Below are 17,718 nucleotides of genomic sequence, written 5' to 3'. Positions count from 1 at the left end.
CCACCAAAATGTATAGTGTTGTGCATTATAGAATCACAAAGCACCTACTTGGATTTGCTCAGCAAAGCCTCCGCTTTTATTTAAACCCAGAGTGCCCAATTCTTAGTTGCCATGTGCTGTCAGTTACAAAGCGCAGTAAATATAAAATGCTACTACTATGATCAAGTAGGATTTGCACTCACTTTGCACCACTGTAAATGACTGTACATAGTACAGGCAAATGCAGAATCAGGCCCAAGAGATGTATCCATGCATCCGACGAAGTGGGTATTCACCCACGAAAGCTTGTGCTCCAATACGTCTGTTAGTCTATAAGGTGTCACAGGACTCTTTGCTGTTTTTGCCTTGAAGATCCATTTTGGGCGATACAGAGCTGTACCACCACCATGGGAGGTACAGTGGGCCCACTTCACTCTTGCTCTGCAGAGTGTGTAATCACCTCCACCAGTACAAAGTGAGTACTAAATTAGTGTAAAATGCACACAGGACATCTCATTACAGCAGCATTTCTGTGTCTTATTTTGCTACACAAGGTGCAGGGCATGATGAATACAAGGTACCTATGCCACCTCAGTCTATGGGGAACACAGATACACCACCACTCTTTTAGATGATGCAGTCTGTCCTTTATCCTTCAGAAAGCCACACGGGAAAGACTTGTGGAATTCTGGAGGGAATCCCAAGACATTGAGATGGGACAAATCTTATCTACATTGAAATCAGTGGGAGCTTTGTCACTGATTTCAATCGAGCCAGGTTTTTGCCCCACAAATACAATACATGGCTTATATCAGTAGTTTCCTACATAAAGGGATTTTACAAAATAAGCTCTTCAGGGTAAGGGTATTTGTTTGTTCAGTACCTACCGCAAAGTGGCTTCGATCTTAAGGTCTGTCCACACTGTAGTAGGCATGTGTGATTGCAGCACCTGTAGATGTACCCATGCCTGCTTTAATTGAGCTAGCTCGCATAATGATACCAATGACACGTGGGCTTCAGTGAGGGCTGTATGCTGGGACCCTGGGTAATTACATGGGCAGCTGGCTCATGCTGAAGTTACTGTTGCTTTGCTGATATTGGTACATGAGCTAGAAAGATTAAAGCTAGCAGAGGGATGTCTACAGGTGCTGCAATCATACACCCCTGCCTTGATTGCAGTCTAGATGTACCCATACTTAGGATCAAAGGCAGTACCATAATACAAATAATAAAACTATAAAATCTCCCAGAAAACAAGTAACTTTGCAAATTACACCACAGTGATCTGGATGCCTTTCAGATCATCAAAAACCATCCAGAGCTTTTTTTCTTCCTAAATGATTTGCTATTTTTCCAGTGTCGTCCTTGATCAAATAGATACACACACGCACACAATCTCCTAAATCAGGCAATAGGCAGCCAGGAAGGCTATCAGAGGAACTTTGCAAATTAAAGAACTGTGAGAAAATACTCAATGTCAAAAATCTGCTTTTAGATTTAGAGAAAAAAAACTGATTATTCCATTTCTTTCTTTCTTTTTTTTAAGAATTAGGCACATTTTAAAATGAATGAGAATCCTGGATTGGCTCCTTGCTGAGCCCCTAAAGCATTTATGAATAGGGCCAAAGGATCTAATGTGAGCTTTCCTAATGCAGAATAAGCCAAATAAAAGTTAGCTCAATTATGCATAAAAATGTCTCCAGGAATGAATAGTTCAAAAATGTCAATAAATTATGTATGGAATCGAGTTATTCCACCACTTTGTTGTCACAAATAAAACCTCTCAAGGAAGAGACATTTTTTAAAAAAGGAAGTATTGGGGGTGAATACAGAGAAAATGAGAGCTTTAATTTTGACAACTGTTACAGTCACATTTTTGTTCCTGATTTAACCCAAATAAGTTTTGAAAAACATTTCAACTGAAAATCTCTATTTAGTTAATGAAGTTTGATGGCTTTGATCTAATTTATTATAAAAATAAGACAGGTGCTTGATGTAGAAAGGGAGGATGATCCAGTGAATAGAGCACTAGCCTATGACTTGAGAGATCTGGGTTCAATTTCCTACTCCACTCTAGGCTTCCTGTTTGACCTTGGGCAACTCAGTTAGCTTCCTTGTGCCTCAGTGTCCCCATCTGTAATACCAGGGATCATAATGCCTATCTCACATGGGATATTGTGGGGCTAAATACATTAAGCGCTTTAAGATCTGCTGACAAAAAGCTAGAAGTTATTATCATGTGATCTGGGATACTTTATATCCAGAATAGTTTTCTATCAAGAACATCCTCCATAAAGAAAAACAGCAGGCTTGTATTATGTAGCTCTTACTTTTTCATAGAGGGAAAATGGATAATGAGGAGTAATTATCTATTTCAGCAGGTACCCTAGCAAAAGTATCAGGACAAAAGAACAGCTGGAAGATATTTAGGGCCTTACTCAAGAACATACTTGGGTCAGTGTCATTGGCCTGCTCTGTCCCCTTTGCAAAACTCCTGTGGTATAAAAGGTACAGAATCTGGCTTTAATCCCTACTGGGGATCCCCTTGGTGGGTTGGAATCCCCCGTGGGAGCAGAATTGACACAGCTTCTTTCACTTGTACCAAGTGTGAACTGAGTGCGGCAGAGAATCTGGCCCATTCCTATCCATCAAAGCTTCCAGTATTTTTAACACTTATACTCTTTCCTTCATTGCTATCCTCAGACGTGGGGTGTCTCCTCCACGTACTCCCCAAGAGACTCACCTGGTATGAACTCTTCTCCTCCCAGCCTACAGAATAAAAAACGTACTGAGAGGAACCTCACTGAGCTTTTCCCCGCCCTTTCATCCCCTCTCTATCTGTCTCTTACCAGGATCCATGAGCTGGGCTTCTATTCTTTAATCATGTTGCTGTCAGTGATGAGCTGCCAAAATCTTAACAACCAGTTCCCTCCTCACCCCACGTGGAGGTCGTGGCCCACCATGGCCCCTAGGGACTCCTACCCCATCCAACCCCACGTGGAGGTCGTGGCCCACCATGGCCCCTAGGGACTCCTACCCCATCCAACCCCCCGTGTTCCTTGACGCCCCCCCTGGACTCCTGCCCCATCCACCCCCCTCCCCTGTTCCCTGACTGCCTCAAGAACTGGGCAGGAGGGTCTTGTGGGCCACCGCAGCAGGTGCCCACCCCGCCCCTAAGAACCAGAGGGACCTGCCAGGGGGCGAGGTGGGGGAGTCCTGGCGGTGCTTACCTGGGGCAGCTCCCAGGAAGCATCCAGCAGGTCCCTCTGGCTCGTAGGGGCAGGGGAGTGTAGCTAGGGGAGGAGCAGGGGGAGCGGCCGCTCCCCGGACTGATCACATCAAAAGTGGTGCCTTAGGCGCCGACTCTGTGGGTGATCCAGGGTTGGAGCACCCATGGGGAAAATTTGGTGGGTGCAGAGCCCCCACTGGAAGCTCCCTGCCCTGCGCCCGGCCCCAGCTCACCTCACCTCCACTCCGCCTCCTCCCCTGAACGTGCCGCCCCGCTCTGCTTCTCCGCCCCCTCCCTCGGCTTCCTGCGAATCCACTGTTTGCGCAGGAAGCCAGGGAGGGCTGAGAAGCAGGTGGTGACTTCGCGCTCAGGCCCAGGGAGGCGGAGGTGAGCTGGGCCGGGGAGCGGTTCCCCTGTGCGCTGCCCCTCCTGCCCCGGGTTACCTGCTGCGGAGCGGGCGGCCCTCCTCGTGCCCTTGTACAGTAAAATGTAGTTCCAGGTATTTGAAAGGTAACTGTCTGGTACTTCCAGAGCCCCACCTACTCCTTTGTAAAGGCCTGATTCTGCTAACGGTTACCTTAGTATAAATCAGGAACAATTCCATTGGCTTCCTTTTCTTTTCTTTATTTTACCCCTGAGAGCAAAGCAGACTTGAATAGTCGATAGCTGCCACCAATTAAAATAGCTCACGAAAGCTTATGCTCAAATAAATTGGTTAGTCTCTAAGGTGTAACAAGTACTCCTTTTCTTTTTCCTAAATACCTAGTGATTTATATTCTCTTGTTCTGCCTTGTGGCCATTGGGTAATGTAACAATGCCTTTCTAATACTACCCCCTTTCCCCAATATTTTTACTAAACAACATAATGTAACTTTTGTTACCTTAAACCATTTAAATTCCTCAAAAAGCTTTCCCCTTTCTTTATCAAAGCCCTTACTTACCCAGAAAAGGTGACCAGTTGTTTCTTCTACCATACAGCATGCACATCTTTGTTTATTCAAAAAAGATTTTTGTTTTAACCACAATTAGTACTGTATTGTGTACTCCCATTAGTACTCTAAACAAAACACTTCATTTTTCCTATCCAGGCCCTGTCATTAGCCTCAATACTAGGGCAAAATTCTCTCTTTTTTTCATTGGCCCAATTTTTTTGCCATTTCTCTTTTTAAATATTTCTGTACTAGGCCATTGGCTTCAGTGGGGCTGCTCCTGATTTATAGTAGCACACTGGAGCTCAGACTCTGCCCCTAACTGCAGAAAGAAAGTGTGTGGTAGAAACAAAAGATAGGCAGCCAGGACCAGCTGCAGCCTGATTAAATTCAACAGTCCCGAAGTGCTAACATGAGAACACTGACTCTCAGTTACCTTAACAAATTGACTTTTTGAAGAACACCTGGAGCCTACTTCTCTTGTTTACTTGGCTTTTACATCCGGTAAGACCAGTGATTTAAGTGGAATTACTCATGATTTGCATTGGTGAACCTAAAAGCAGAATCTAGCCTCTAAGCTTTAAGGGTATGTCTACAAAGCAAAGAAAAACCCACAGCTAGCCCATTCCAGCCAACTTGGGTTCACAGGACTTGGGCTACAGGGCTGTTTAATTGCTGTGCAGGCTTCAGCCTGGGCTCTGGGACCCTCCCACCTCGCAGGGCCCTAGAGCCTGGGCTCCAGACCGAACCTGGAAGTCTACACAGCAGTGAAACAGCCCTGCAGCCCAAGTCGGCTGTCACTGGCCGGCCACAGGTTTTTCTTTGTTATGTAGACATACCCTAAGATACAAGTCTCTTTAGAGCTCTTCAGTAAGTGGAGTGTTTTCTTCTTACATCTCACTAGCATTAATGCCAGCTCTCCCCATCTGCCAACAATCTAGTGCTAGCTGCATAGTTAGTTAAACAGTTTTGAGATGCACCCTTCCTAAGGCTTGATTCTAGGCTTGTTGAAGTCGATTATAAAGCTATCGTTGACTTGAATGATGCAGAATCAGGGCCTTAAAAAGCAAATTAAGAAACATTCCTTTTAATGATAAAACAATCTCATATTTACATAACTACTCTTATCCCAAAGCACCTTACCAACCTTGAGGTTGAATTTGATCTCTCTTCCCATCTGTTTAACCACCAATGTGACTTCTATGAAGTGACTCGCAATTTACACAAGGGTAAGTGACAGCAGAATCTGACTCTTTATAAATAAGCAGGAATCACCTCATTCACCACTGAAATGCAGCCATTTGGACTGGCACAAACAGCACTATACACAAGAATTTAGGACAGGAAGTAAAGAAATACAGCTTATCCAACTAAAACAACATAAGGGGATTTAGGCAAGCAGAAATATAATTTGGCCATGACAGAGAAGCTAACATTTCAGACTAGATGACCTAAGTCTTTTTCTAACTAATAATGTGATCCTCTGACTTCAATTCTTACAAAAGTGTCATGGACTTTCCAGTTTTTATGTTTTCCCTGTCAGATGAGAAATAGATCAGGTCTGGGATTTTCAAAGAGGCCTAACGGAATGAAGTGCCCAACTCCCTCAACTTTTTAAATCTGTTCCTAGATTACTTGCCTTAACTCTGTATTTTATTTCATTGTAATTATCCTTTTCCTCATATAAAAAAAATTAATCATATAGGTCTAACTTCACATTTTCTAAAGTGGAGCAAAAGTCTGTGTGGACACTCATTTCACCCAGAGTGGCTTATATTGAGTTCGGTTAAAATGATTGGGCACAAGTCTAAGCTAAACTGAAATTAAGCCACTCTTATACTGAAATAAGAGTATGCACACACTCTTTTTGCACTAATTTAACTATGTTGGTTTAAAAGCTGATTCAAGTCATACTGATGTAACGATAGAAAACTCTGAGTGCTCCAAAGATTTATAAAGACTCCTAAGGAGATAACTGTTTCACAGTCTTATTCCAAACCTTCTGCACTGGAAAATAATCCTTTCTTAAAGGAAGAATTTTTTTTTCCCATTTACCTGGTGGACTTCACAGTAAGCCCGTGCAAACAGTTGATTTTCGGTAGGCTGCAGCTGGGGTTAATTGTGCTTAGTGAGTATGAGGACCCACTAAATAGGCTGTCTGTCCTTTTTCATTTCAGGCTCATTTTCATATATGATTTTTAACAATAGTGGCAATTCTGGACTCATTCCTGAGCAAGATGAGATGTAACTGTGCACTATATTCGGTCTTTGGAGTCATGGGGATATGCACAAAAGATAGAAGCCAGGACCACCAGCACCAAAACTTTAAGCCTCTACTACTTGCTAAAGGAGCTTTAGCTGCAAGCAAGTAGCAGGCTGTTATAGTCACTGAAGTGCACAGTCAATGACAGAATATGGCCCTCAGAATGTAATGGTGAAGGAACATCCAAAACAATAGTGGTCATAACAATCTTAGGGGCCAGATTCTGCTCTCAGGTACATTTGAAAGCGGTGGAGTTGCACATATGTAACTGAAAAGTTTGTAAGTAAGATGAAGATGAGGGGCACAAAGAGGCTGTCAAGGTTCCTCCCCCACTCTGAACTCTAGTGTACAGATGTGGGGACCTGCATGAAAACCTCCTTTTACCAGCTTAGGTTAAAACTTCCCCAAGGTACAAATTAATTTTATCCTTTGTCCTTGGAATATCCACTGCCACCACCAAACTCTAACTGGGTTCACTGGGAAACGTAGTTTGGACATGTCTTTCCCCCCAAATCCTCCCAACCCTTGCACCCCACTTCCTAGGAAAGGTTTGGTAAAAATCCTCACCAATTTGCATAGGTGACCACAGACCCAAACCCTTGGATCTGAGAACAATGAAAAAGCATTCAGTTTTCTTACAAGAAGACTTTTAATAGAAATAGAAGTAAATAGAGGTAAAGGAATCACCTCTGTAAAATCAGGATGGTAGATACCTTACAGGGTAATTAGATTCAAAACATAGAGAATCCCTCTAGGCAAAACTTTAAGTTACAAAAAAGACACACAGACAGAAATAGTCATTCTATTCAGCACAATTCTTTTCTCAGCCATTTAAAGAAATCATAATCTAACACATACCTAGCTAGATTACTTACTAAAAGTTCTAAGACTCCATTCCTGTTCTATCCCCAGCAAAAGCAGCATATAGACAGACACAGACCCTTTGTTTCTCTCCCTCCTCCCAGCTTTTGAAAGTATCTTGTCTCCTCATTGGTCATTTTGGTCAGGTGCCAGCGAGGTTACCTTTAGCTTCTTAACCCTTTACAGGTGAGAGGATTTTTCCTCTGGCCAGGAGGGATTTTAAAGGGGTTTACCCTTCCCTTTATATTTATGACAGAGGCTAAACACACAATTATGTACCCAGTAGGCTTGAAGAGATTATTTTCTGTTTGTCACTTGACTATAGTTGCTTTCCACTATATCCTATCATTGGATCATTTGATCCTCCGTGTACTTTGATCAGAACCACAGAAATGTATTAAAAATAATATATCTTCCATCCTTTATTTTGATCAACTTTGATCACTTCAGACAGCTGTTATTGAAAAACTATAGGAAGTTGAGATGGAATTAACAAGAGAAAGGCCAACATTCTGAATACGTAAGATTTTAAAAAGAACCTAAGGACAACATATGATAAAAAAGGATTACAACTTAAGGTCTTCAGGACCAACTGCTTCTTATTAGGTGTATGTACATTGACCAGCGCAGTAGGGCCCCGATCTTAGTTAAAGATGCTACTATAATATAAATAATAACAAAGTAGTGTGACTCTGTCACTGTTTTTGGGGTGGGCATTTGGGTTCTGCAAGAACTTGAATAAACCTGAATAACATGGAGTGTGAATAAACCTGAATATGTCAGTAATTGAGTGTGTTTGTCACTGGGGTTCTTTTGCTCTCCAAGCCCTTCAGTGGAATTGAAATCACACTAGATCTGATCTTCTCCTGATGTTTACCATGGAGGAACTGAAATGGTGAGAGAAGGCCACCTTTTGCATTTTTTGGCACGTAATCAGCTCCCCAAAACATTAAAAAATGTGAAAAATGTACACGCAAAGAAACACCAATACAAGAACTCCACATGCACCCCTAATTGTTACTGGTATGATAAGTATTTGTCATGTAAAATGCAATTATATGAACAACAGATCAAGCATTTTAGATGAGTGATAGGAACAGACTTGAATGAAGTAGAAAGAAAGTACTGGGTATAGACATGCATTTTTAGCAACTATTTTGTTTCCCTTTGATAACAGTCTTGGGGCACAGAGGATATTAAGACTTCTTGAAAATTTCAAGAGTACTTTAGAACTCATAACCTTGTCAAGTCCTCCTGGCCTCAGCTTGTACACCTATTAGTATTATTTGTACTGCAGTAATGCATAGAGGTCCCAGCTGAGAACAGAGCCCCATTGTACCGGTCACTGTACATATACCGAGTAAAAGACAGTCCCTGCCATGAAGATCTAATAGTCTAAATAGACAAGATAGACAAAGTGTGGGACAGGAAACAGAAGCACAGGGAGGTCATACAGCAGGTCCATGGCCAACCTGGGGCTAGGACCCAGGGGTGAAATCCACGCCCTGTTGAAGTCAATAGCAAAACTTCCTTGACTTCATTGAGACCACGATTTCACCCCAAATTCTCTGACTTCCAGTCTAGTGTCTCAACTACTAGACCACACGAGTATCCCTTGCTTTTGTGGGAAGCCTGTTTCTATGATGTTAAAACCTTGTTCAAAATGAAAAAGATATATATATATATATATATATATATATATATATATATATGCAAACACCCCAGGAAACATTACTAACAAACTAGAGGTGTAATCTGCTGAAGAAGAATGCACATGAAAACGGCCCAGGAGAACGTGTTGCTATCAGCCACTAATCTGGTCATGTTCCAGTTCTGAGTCAGATAAGATTCACCACAAATGGGTTGCAGATCTTTGGCTATAATTAGACCAACAGAGATGAACACCTCTGTTAAGAGTTTGCTCAGGAGGAAGGGAGAGGTGATCTGGAATGCTTTGCTTGCTTTTCACAGATTGGGAGTCAGCATTAACAAGATTGTTCTTTAGATGAATAGTGCCCTAGTGACACTGCATGGAGGAACAGCAGCAGTAAAAGTAGTGGTATAAGCTCTCCTTTCTCACTTAGATTTAGTTGATCCATCAGCTGAACCTGCAGAGCTGGGAACCAGGAGAGTCATTGGCACCAACTTCCTGTTTATTTTCCCTCGTTATCTTTCACCCTTTTGAGGGTGGGCTTTCTTGTGGGCATGTTGCGTATAGCAGACTGACCTGAAATTCTGAACATGCAGCCATTAATAGCACTACATTTTTATCAGTAGCTGGCTGGTATCTTGCCCTTGCTAAAGGAAGAATACTGTGAAATTGGAGTAATTCAGACATAACTTTAATTGAATAAAATTGTTTTAAAAAATCTTTCTTCCATAAAAATCTTAGGTTCCCATGCTCCTTTCTGGGGTGTGATGTATCCTGCTCCCCCTGGGGATCCAGCATTATCATACAGAATAGGTCAAGTAACATAATTCTGCTCAAAGTCATATAACAACTTTCTCTTGTGAAAAAATTCCTCCCTGATGTAGCAATACTGGAGGCCTCATCAAAGACTTGCTCAGCTTGATTACACTTAAGAGGAGCCAAAGCCATTCTTAGAACACAAGAGCTGCCATACGACCATGGTCCATCTTGCCCAGGATCCTGTCTCCAACACTGGCCCATAACAGAACTTCAGGGTGAGTGTACAGAACCGGATAATTATGGAGCAATCCATCCAGCTTCTGGTAGTCAGAGGTTTAGGGTTGCCCTAAGCATGGAGTTGCATCCCTAACCATCTTGCCTAATAGGCATTGATGGACCTATCCTCCATGAATTTATCTAGCTCTTTTTCAAATTCATCACTTTTCCCACACTATTCATGGTTTTATAGACCTCTGTCTTTTCCCCCTTAGTTGTCTCTTTTCTGAGCTGAACACCCACAATACTTTTAGTTTCTCTTTGTATGGAAGCCATTCTATCCCGCAATCATCTTTGTTGCCCTTCTCTGAACCTTTTCCAGTTCCATTATATCCCTTTTGAGATGGGGTGACCAGAACTAGACACAATATTGAAGGTGTGGGTGCTCAATGGGTTTATATGGTGGCATAATGATATTTTCTGTCTAATCTTCTATCCCTTTTTGAATAGTTCTTAACATACTATTAGCTTTTTTGACCACCGCTGCACACTGAGTGGAAGTTTTCAGAGAATTATCCACGGTGGCTCCCAGATCTCTTTCTCAAGTGGTAATGGCTGATTTAGAATCTAACATTGTACATGTATAGTTGGGATTATCTTTTCCGGTGTTGCATAACTTTGCACTTATCAATGTTGAATTTCATCTGCTATTTTGTTTCCCATTCACCAGTTTTGTGAGATGCCTCTGTAACACCTTACAGTCCAGTTTGGATTTAACTCCTTTGAATAATTTTGTATTGTCTGCAAATTGGCAACTTCACTGTTCACCATCTTTTCTAGATCATTAATGAATATGTTGAACAGCACAGGTCCCAGTAACAGATCCTTGGGGGACCCCGCTGTTCAGTTCTCTCCATTGTGAAAATAGCCTATTTATTCCCACTCTTTGTTTCCTATCTTTCAACCAATTACTGATCTATGAAAGGACCTTCCCTCTTATCCCATAGCTACTTGGTTTCCTCAAAAGCCTTCAAGCCACCATAGGCCCCCCCCCTCTCCTTGGGCCTAGAGTTTTGTGCTCCTCTTAGAGGCATAGCACAGAATCCCTTTGTCTAAGACTTCACACAAACAAATAGTAGTTTGAACTAAAATTGCTAGCATAGCTTGTTCTCTATCAAGGAACCAAATCACAAAGGGGTACATTGAAATCAATGGAGATGCACATGGGGGAATTCTGTTCTGTTCCATGGCCTTGAGCTATGCTGACCTTGAGGAAATGTACCGCTGAGACAAAAGAAAAGAATCTGAGCTCCATTTAAGTAGCAATAACTAGACATTGTTAGCAGGTGCAAAACCGCACAGTCTTGGGCTCAGAGCTACAGGACACCTCATTTGTCATCTCAAAAAAAGAGTATTTAATATTAAACTAGAAAGATGCAGGTGTTTGTGCTTCTGAAACTCTGCCTGATCTTATCTGGTCTGTCTGGCGTAGAGACAGAGAATTTCATGTCAACAGACAACTGTGCTAAGAATAACCCTCGCACACCTATTCTTCCTGACCTACTTCTTGTGTAGATCTTTAGAGAGCTATAGGTCTGGTGAAGTAATTCTATTACTAATGGGCCAGATTCTGCCCTCAAATGCATATATGAGGTTCCCACTGATTTTGATAGGAGTTCTTCATGCACATCTAGGGCAGAATTTGATCCAATGAACTTAATACTTCTTAATGTAAATCAACCAGTAGTTTACATCATAAAGCAAATGGAGACCAAGAATGAAATCCATGCCTAAAGTTTTGTAATAAGTTGTCATAATCTTTCACTGAAACACACACATACCCATTCTCCATCAAGCTTTAGAAATTGTTTCTCCATGCAGTGAGTCAGTGTTAGTGCATTGATAGAAATTAGGAGTCCCTGGATCCTTCTCCCATGCTCAGTGCAGTGTTTCTCAATGACTGGTCTGTGGACCTGCAGAGGACCCTGAGATCACCCTGACACAGTTTAGGAAGGCAGGAGGCTGGCCCCTGGTATCAGAAAGGTTGAGAAACACTGTGCTAGGCCTCTCTGCTGGAATGGAAGAGGGGTTTGATTGGGTAGATTGAGAAGATCTAATTTGTAGCCTTAGGAGCTTGTTTTATTTTTCCTTTTTGCTGCCCAGACTTTGCCTCCTATAATTTTTGTTAGTTTCATTTGGGTGCCAACTTTGAGAAAGATAAATATGCAGGGTATCTCAGTCATGATGCAACTTTATACTGGTACAGCACTTACCAATGCTCTAATCTTTTTGTGAGTTATGATTATAGTGTAAAAACAAACAAATTTTAAAATATTGGATTTCTTTTTTCTGAGCAGCAGAGAGAAAGAAAAAGAAGTGGTGTACTCAACACACACACAAAAATACACCTGCCAATAGAGTTTAATTCCTACCATCCTGCTGCTGTCTCTTTTCTGCTAGGAAAGCCGCTGCACAAGATGTGCTAATTGTGGCTTTCTCCACTAAAAAATGCATTCATGTTGTTCTTGGGTTTTGCCAGGGAGCTGGCATTTAATCACTAAGATGTGTCATGCTGCTCCCCAAAGAAAACGTAAACTGTTTATATTGTACACTATTTTCAGTTAAGAAAGCCACAATTGGTTCCTATGCAGGCTTTCCTTTTTCCAGCGAAATTTCCATTGTACTTACTCTATTAAGTATGTCTGCATTGTTCCTCCATCACCAAAGACCAATGGTACATCCCTATAATAATTCTTATTTTATCCTACAATTTTTCTTTGGGGTCACTTTTTGAAATACTATTTTTCTCCATGAAAAGACTTGTGAATTATATCATCTAAAAACCACTTCTGCTCCCAGCTCTTTGTAACAGCATGAGTTCTAGTACAGCTGCTACAGACAGAATGACTGTCAAGTTTGCCAGCTGTACGCCTTGCGATTTCTGAAGTAGAATACACATGGTATGGCAGATGTCAGGCAGCAAGAGGAGTCTGCTGATGCCAGAAACTACAGTCATTGCTTAGGGCCAGATTTTCAAAGGTAGTTAGAGGCCTAACATGTTTTGGTGATTCTGAAAATCTCACTAGGCACTTGTCTGCACATTTAGGTGCCTAAATATCTTTGAAAATCTGGACCTATAGAAAATGGTAATGGTCACATAGGAAATACAATAGAGTAATAGACAGATCGATAGTAGATGAACAGACTATAATTTTCACCTGCAATTTTGCACCTCTATTTGATTGGGAGTACAAAAATAATGGTTGTTAAAGATCTGGCCCAAATCTCATGCTCAGATAAATGGCTGATTCTGATTGATTTCAGTGGTTGGCATGTGCACACAATCCCACAGAAAGATCAGGGGTGGGGGAATGAGTACACTTACATTTTAACAGAGCCATCCAAACACTTTACAGATATTAATCTGAATCTTCACTGATTTACTCATTAAGCCAGAGGCAGAGCCAAGAATAGAAGGCAAGATACTGACTCTCAAGGGTTACCGGGAGTTAAAAAAAAGTCAAATTATACACAATGAAAATCTCTGAGCAATGTCCAAATCTACTCGGGGTGAAAGTAACACTCAACACCTACCGGCATGGGAGCCAGCTCTGGGCCCTGGAAGGCGCGGGGCCGTGGGTGGAAGGGGCGAGGCTGGGGATCAGCATCCCCCAGCCAGTCCATGCTCGCTGCCTGGCCTGCACCGCCTGGGGCTCCAGCAGTGATTTAAAGGGCCCAGGGCTCCGGCCACCACTGCTGTGGTAGCGGCAGTGGCGGCCGAAGCCGCAAGCTCGTTAAAATCGCTGGCCCCGGGGCAGCTGCTCCTTTTGCCCCTCTGTTTGCGGCCTGATGGGGACAAAAGGGGCAACGATGTTTAACCGCTGCCATTGCAGCACTTTAAGCAGGGTCCTTTGCTGCAGCAGCACTTAAGCCCCCGCCCCCCGTCAGCGGCCCTGCCAGTAGGGACCCAGCAGGGCCGCCGTCGGGAGGCGCAAAAGGGGCAGCAAGGTTAAAGCACTGCCTTAAAGTGCTGCTGTGGCAAAGGACCCTGCTTAAAGTGATGCCGCAGCAGCGCTTTAACGTCAGCTGCTACGGGCCGGTACCGGGGGCCACTTTTTACCGGTGCGCCGTACCGGCCCACTTTTATCCCTGAAGCTCCTTTAAGTTAACAGAAAGACATATTACACATTCTGAATATATTCATTGCCAATTTAGCTCTTTTCCTGCCTTCTAGTTTACTTGTGAACCAACCCTGCTTTCCTGGAATTGATTTCTTATTCAGAAGCGTTCACAAGATAGTTTAAGTAACAAATAATAAATATCAGTGAATTAATAATGCATTTGTGGTTTACATTTGAGATGAATTATTATTCATGCAACTTCTGGGATTCAAAGACCTTTTCACAAATATGTAGCTGCTGTCTGAGTTCACAAATTACTATTAATATGATTCCTTTGTGGTAACAGCGTGACAAACAGAAATGCTGGGAAGAAAGACTAATTTTTATTTACTAGCCCCAGTCACAGAACATGGGAATGTGTTACCAAAGGTAATACCCCAATTACATGCCAGGGGTTCACTAACTCCAGCGGCTGCTCTTATACCCACAAGTAACAGTGACATGAGCTTGCCACTTTTATTTACAAAAATAGTTTTGTGTCACTGTATTTTCCAGCTAGCTCTAATAGTTATTATACAGTAACTTGACAGGTTTCAGAGTAACAGCCGTGTTAGTCCGTATTCCCGAAAAGAAAAGGAGGACTTGTGGCACCTTAGAGACTAACCAATTTATTAGAGCATGAGCTTTCGTGAGCTACAGGTGCCACAAGGTGCCACAAGGACTCCTTTTCTTTTTATAAAGTAATTTGGCGCCATGTAAGTCAGTTCAGCCCATTGACTTCAATGGGAATTTCACCCATTTATGCCACGGCTGAATGTGGTCCATTAAAATCTTAAAAAATACACACAACATGGCCCATTTAAAAAAATGCTTTCTAGGGGCAAATACTATGGGGACCACTAATCAGTAGTTAACAGTTGCCAAGTGTTCTTTGGCTAATTAACCTTAATCTTTATCTAGAGAATATTATTGAGACAAGTCTTGTTTTTTAAATTGTGCTCCTAAGTGTTACTTTAAGATAATTTTAAGTAGCAACACAACTTAACAAAACAAGTGAAGAGGTTGCTAATTACTTTGGGGCAATGGGTACACTTCTGCTTCATTGAGTGTTCAATGGTTACTTTGTTCTATTTGCTCTTCAGTAACTATTTATTGTGCACATTGCACAAGTGGTGGGTTAGAATTACTGATTCATACATGAAAAGAAACAGGTTGTTTCACCAGAGATGAGAGAACTGCAACAAATCTGAAGTCGTTTAGAAATTTCTTTTAAGCCTTTCAGATAGGTCACTGAACGATTCAGAACTTTTTCAAATGTTTTACAATCAGTGTTGCTGGTAAAGGAATTTTACAGCAGATGCCATTCAAAATGGCATACTCCCACAGAAGTAAAACGGGACTAGTTATGTGCTTAAATTTAAGCATATATGTGTAACTGTTTGCAGGATTGCCATCTTAAACAGATTAATTTACTAATATATCCAGAGACATGAAAAAATTAGTATAAGAATGAAATTATAACCTTCTTGGGTAAACAGTAAACGGATCTCCCAAGGCTGGATCATTTGGTGATGTTTGATTAAGGTAATGTCAGAATTCAAACCTGATGGAACTAGGTACAGTCTGGAGAAAACTAGGTTTGAATTTGGCCATTTCCTTGTCTCTTAAGGAGGGCTTCAGTTTTTTCCCTATGCTTCCAATGTCTCAGCCCTCTTTCTCTCCCTGACATAAAAGATCAGCAGATGTCTCTGTCCAAGGAGGCACTCCAAAGAGAAACCATCACTTACTCTCAGCTCAGCTGTGATGTTCAGAGGTAAGTAACCTCCTTTCTAAAGTACCATATCTGATAATATGATCTAAACATATTTGTTAACATTCTTCTCAGAAGTGGCCTTCATTTCTATTCACAAAAATTTTTCCTTTTATAAAACTTGAAAAGACCATAATTATTCTGTAGGTAGGTTTGCTTTACAGATGTATTTCTGCTGATATGACAATCTGGAGGCCATAACATAATTAATATACTAATCATCATGTCTCCTCTGAACTGAAACATAAGATCATTTATTTTTAGCCACTCACTGTACTTTTTTATTTTTTTCTATGTGTAGCTGTGTATTGGATTGGAAAATTGCTTACATAAGCAAAGAGTTTGTACTTCAAACAACTTTTTACTGTCTTGTTTTATTTGCTAAACCCACAAACTCATACTTCCTCCAATACTTCCCCTCCAAATAAAACTGTCATCATCCAGTAAAGTGCAAAAATATTCACAACATTTCCTTGGGAAAACCGTTCAATAGACAAAAGCTTCAATCCTATATCTGGATTTGTAAAGGTGCATGGAGTCTGCTGATGTGGATTGGGGCCTAACTAATCTTACTGTCTGGAAATTTCCCCTGTTTTTCAAGTCCACGTTTCTTTTCTGAATTCATTATTCCTAATTACATGTCAGGGTTTAAGTGTGTCACCATGGGAAAACAGAAGACTAAGTCCTATGTTCCTGGTTATTGGAAGCTCCTGACTCAAAGCAATGAGACAATAATGTGATAAATAATTCTAAAATAATTCTAAGCTTTACTGATTTGTCTTCTGTTTACCCTTTCTCATAATACTAAAACAAAGGGAGACACACATTAAAATGCAAATTTTCCCTTCCCAGCCCTCCCTGACCCCTATCGCAGCAGTGATGCCATTGCCTGAAGGGGATCTCTTTGGTCTGACCTTTTGAAACCATCCAACCCCCCAGCATCGTCTTTACCTTTAAGTCTATCCTTACCCTATTAGTGACGCCACTTCCGGAAAGGTACTTGGGACTGACCTTCTGAGTATCAGCATTCTTGGTTTTTTTCTATTCTTTGTTTGTGTTCAGGTTGGGTGTGACGTTATGGTGTTCATGATGGTAATTTTTTATATCACTCCAGAGACAAATTAATAGGGATTTCAGGGTTGGGCAACTATGTGTTTCTATAGAGAGAGAGAGAGAGAGCGAGCGCGCTACCTGTATTTTACTTGTTTAAACTTTTCAAATGTAAACACTGGATTTTCTTTTCTTAAACTGATTAGATACTTTTCCTTAGTAAAACTGTTTTATTTGCATAATATATTGATTCAGATGGTCAGTGATGATCATTTATCACAACTTTAGGGATGAAAACATTGTTTATAAATTTTAAAGGGCATCAATAGTAAAGTGAGTTAGAAGTTGGGTGCCTAACTCACATGGTTTTTGAAAATCCCACCTTAGTTTTTCCTACTAGCTTAATTCCTTGTTTTCAGTTTTCTAAATTTATGATGAGGTGTCTGGGGGTGGGGGGGAACCCCTTAAATTATAAGGCCTTGCAAGTATTCAGTTTCAATATGAAGGGGAAAAAATCCAAAAAATTGTTCCAGCTAAGCTCAGGCTGTGGATTTTGTAATATTCTGTCAACTATTTACCTCACCACATTTCAACTCATAAACATTATTAGCATAGGAACTGACTGTATGAGAACAAATCAAGGTATGTTTTGACTTCTGGAAGTGGAGTGCTTCTGCAGTGCAATAAGTCATTTTTTATAACTCCTGATAGCAAATATGCTTCCATTATCAGTAGGGCCCTACCAAATTTCATGGTCCATTTTGGTCAATTTCATGGGCATAGGATTTTAAAAATCGTCAATTTCATGATTTCAGCTATTTAAATGTGAAATTTCAGGGTGTTGTAATTG

Source organism: Lepidochelys kempii, chromosome 9 (assembly GCF_965140265.1).
Source record: "Lepidochelys kempii isolate rLepKem1 chromosome 9, rLepKem1.hap2, whole genome shotgun sequence".
NCBI classification, from domain to species: Eukaryota; Metazoa; Chordata; order Testudines; family Cheloniidae; genus Lepidochelys; species Lepidochelys kempii.
Note: the sequence above shows the minus strand (reverse complement) of the source record.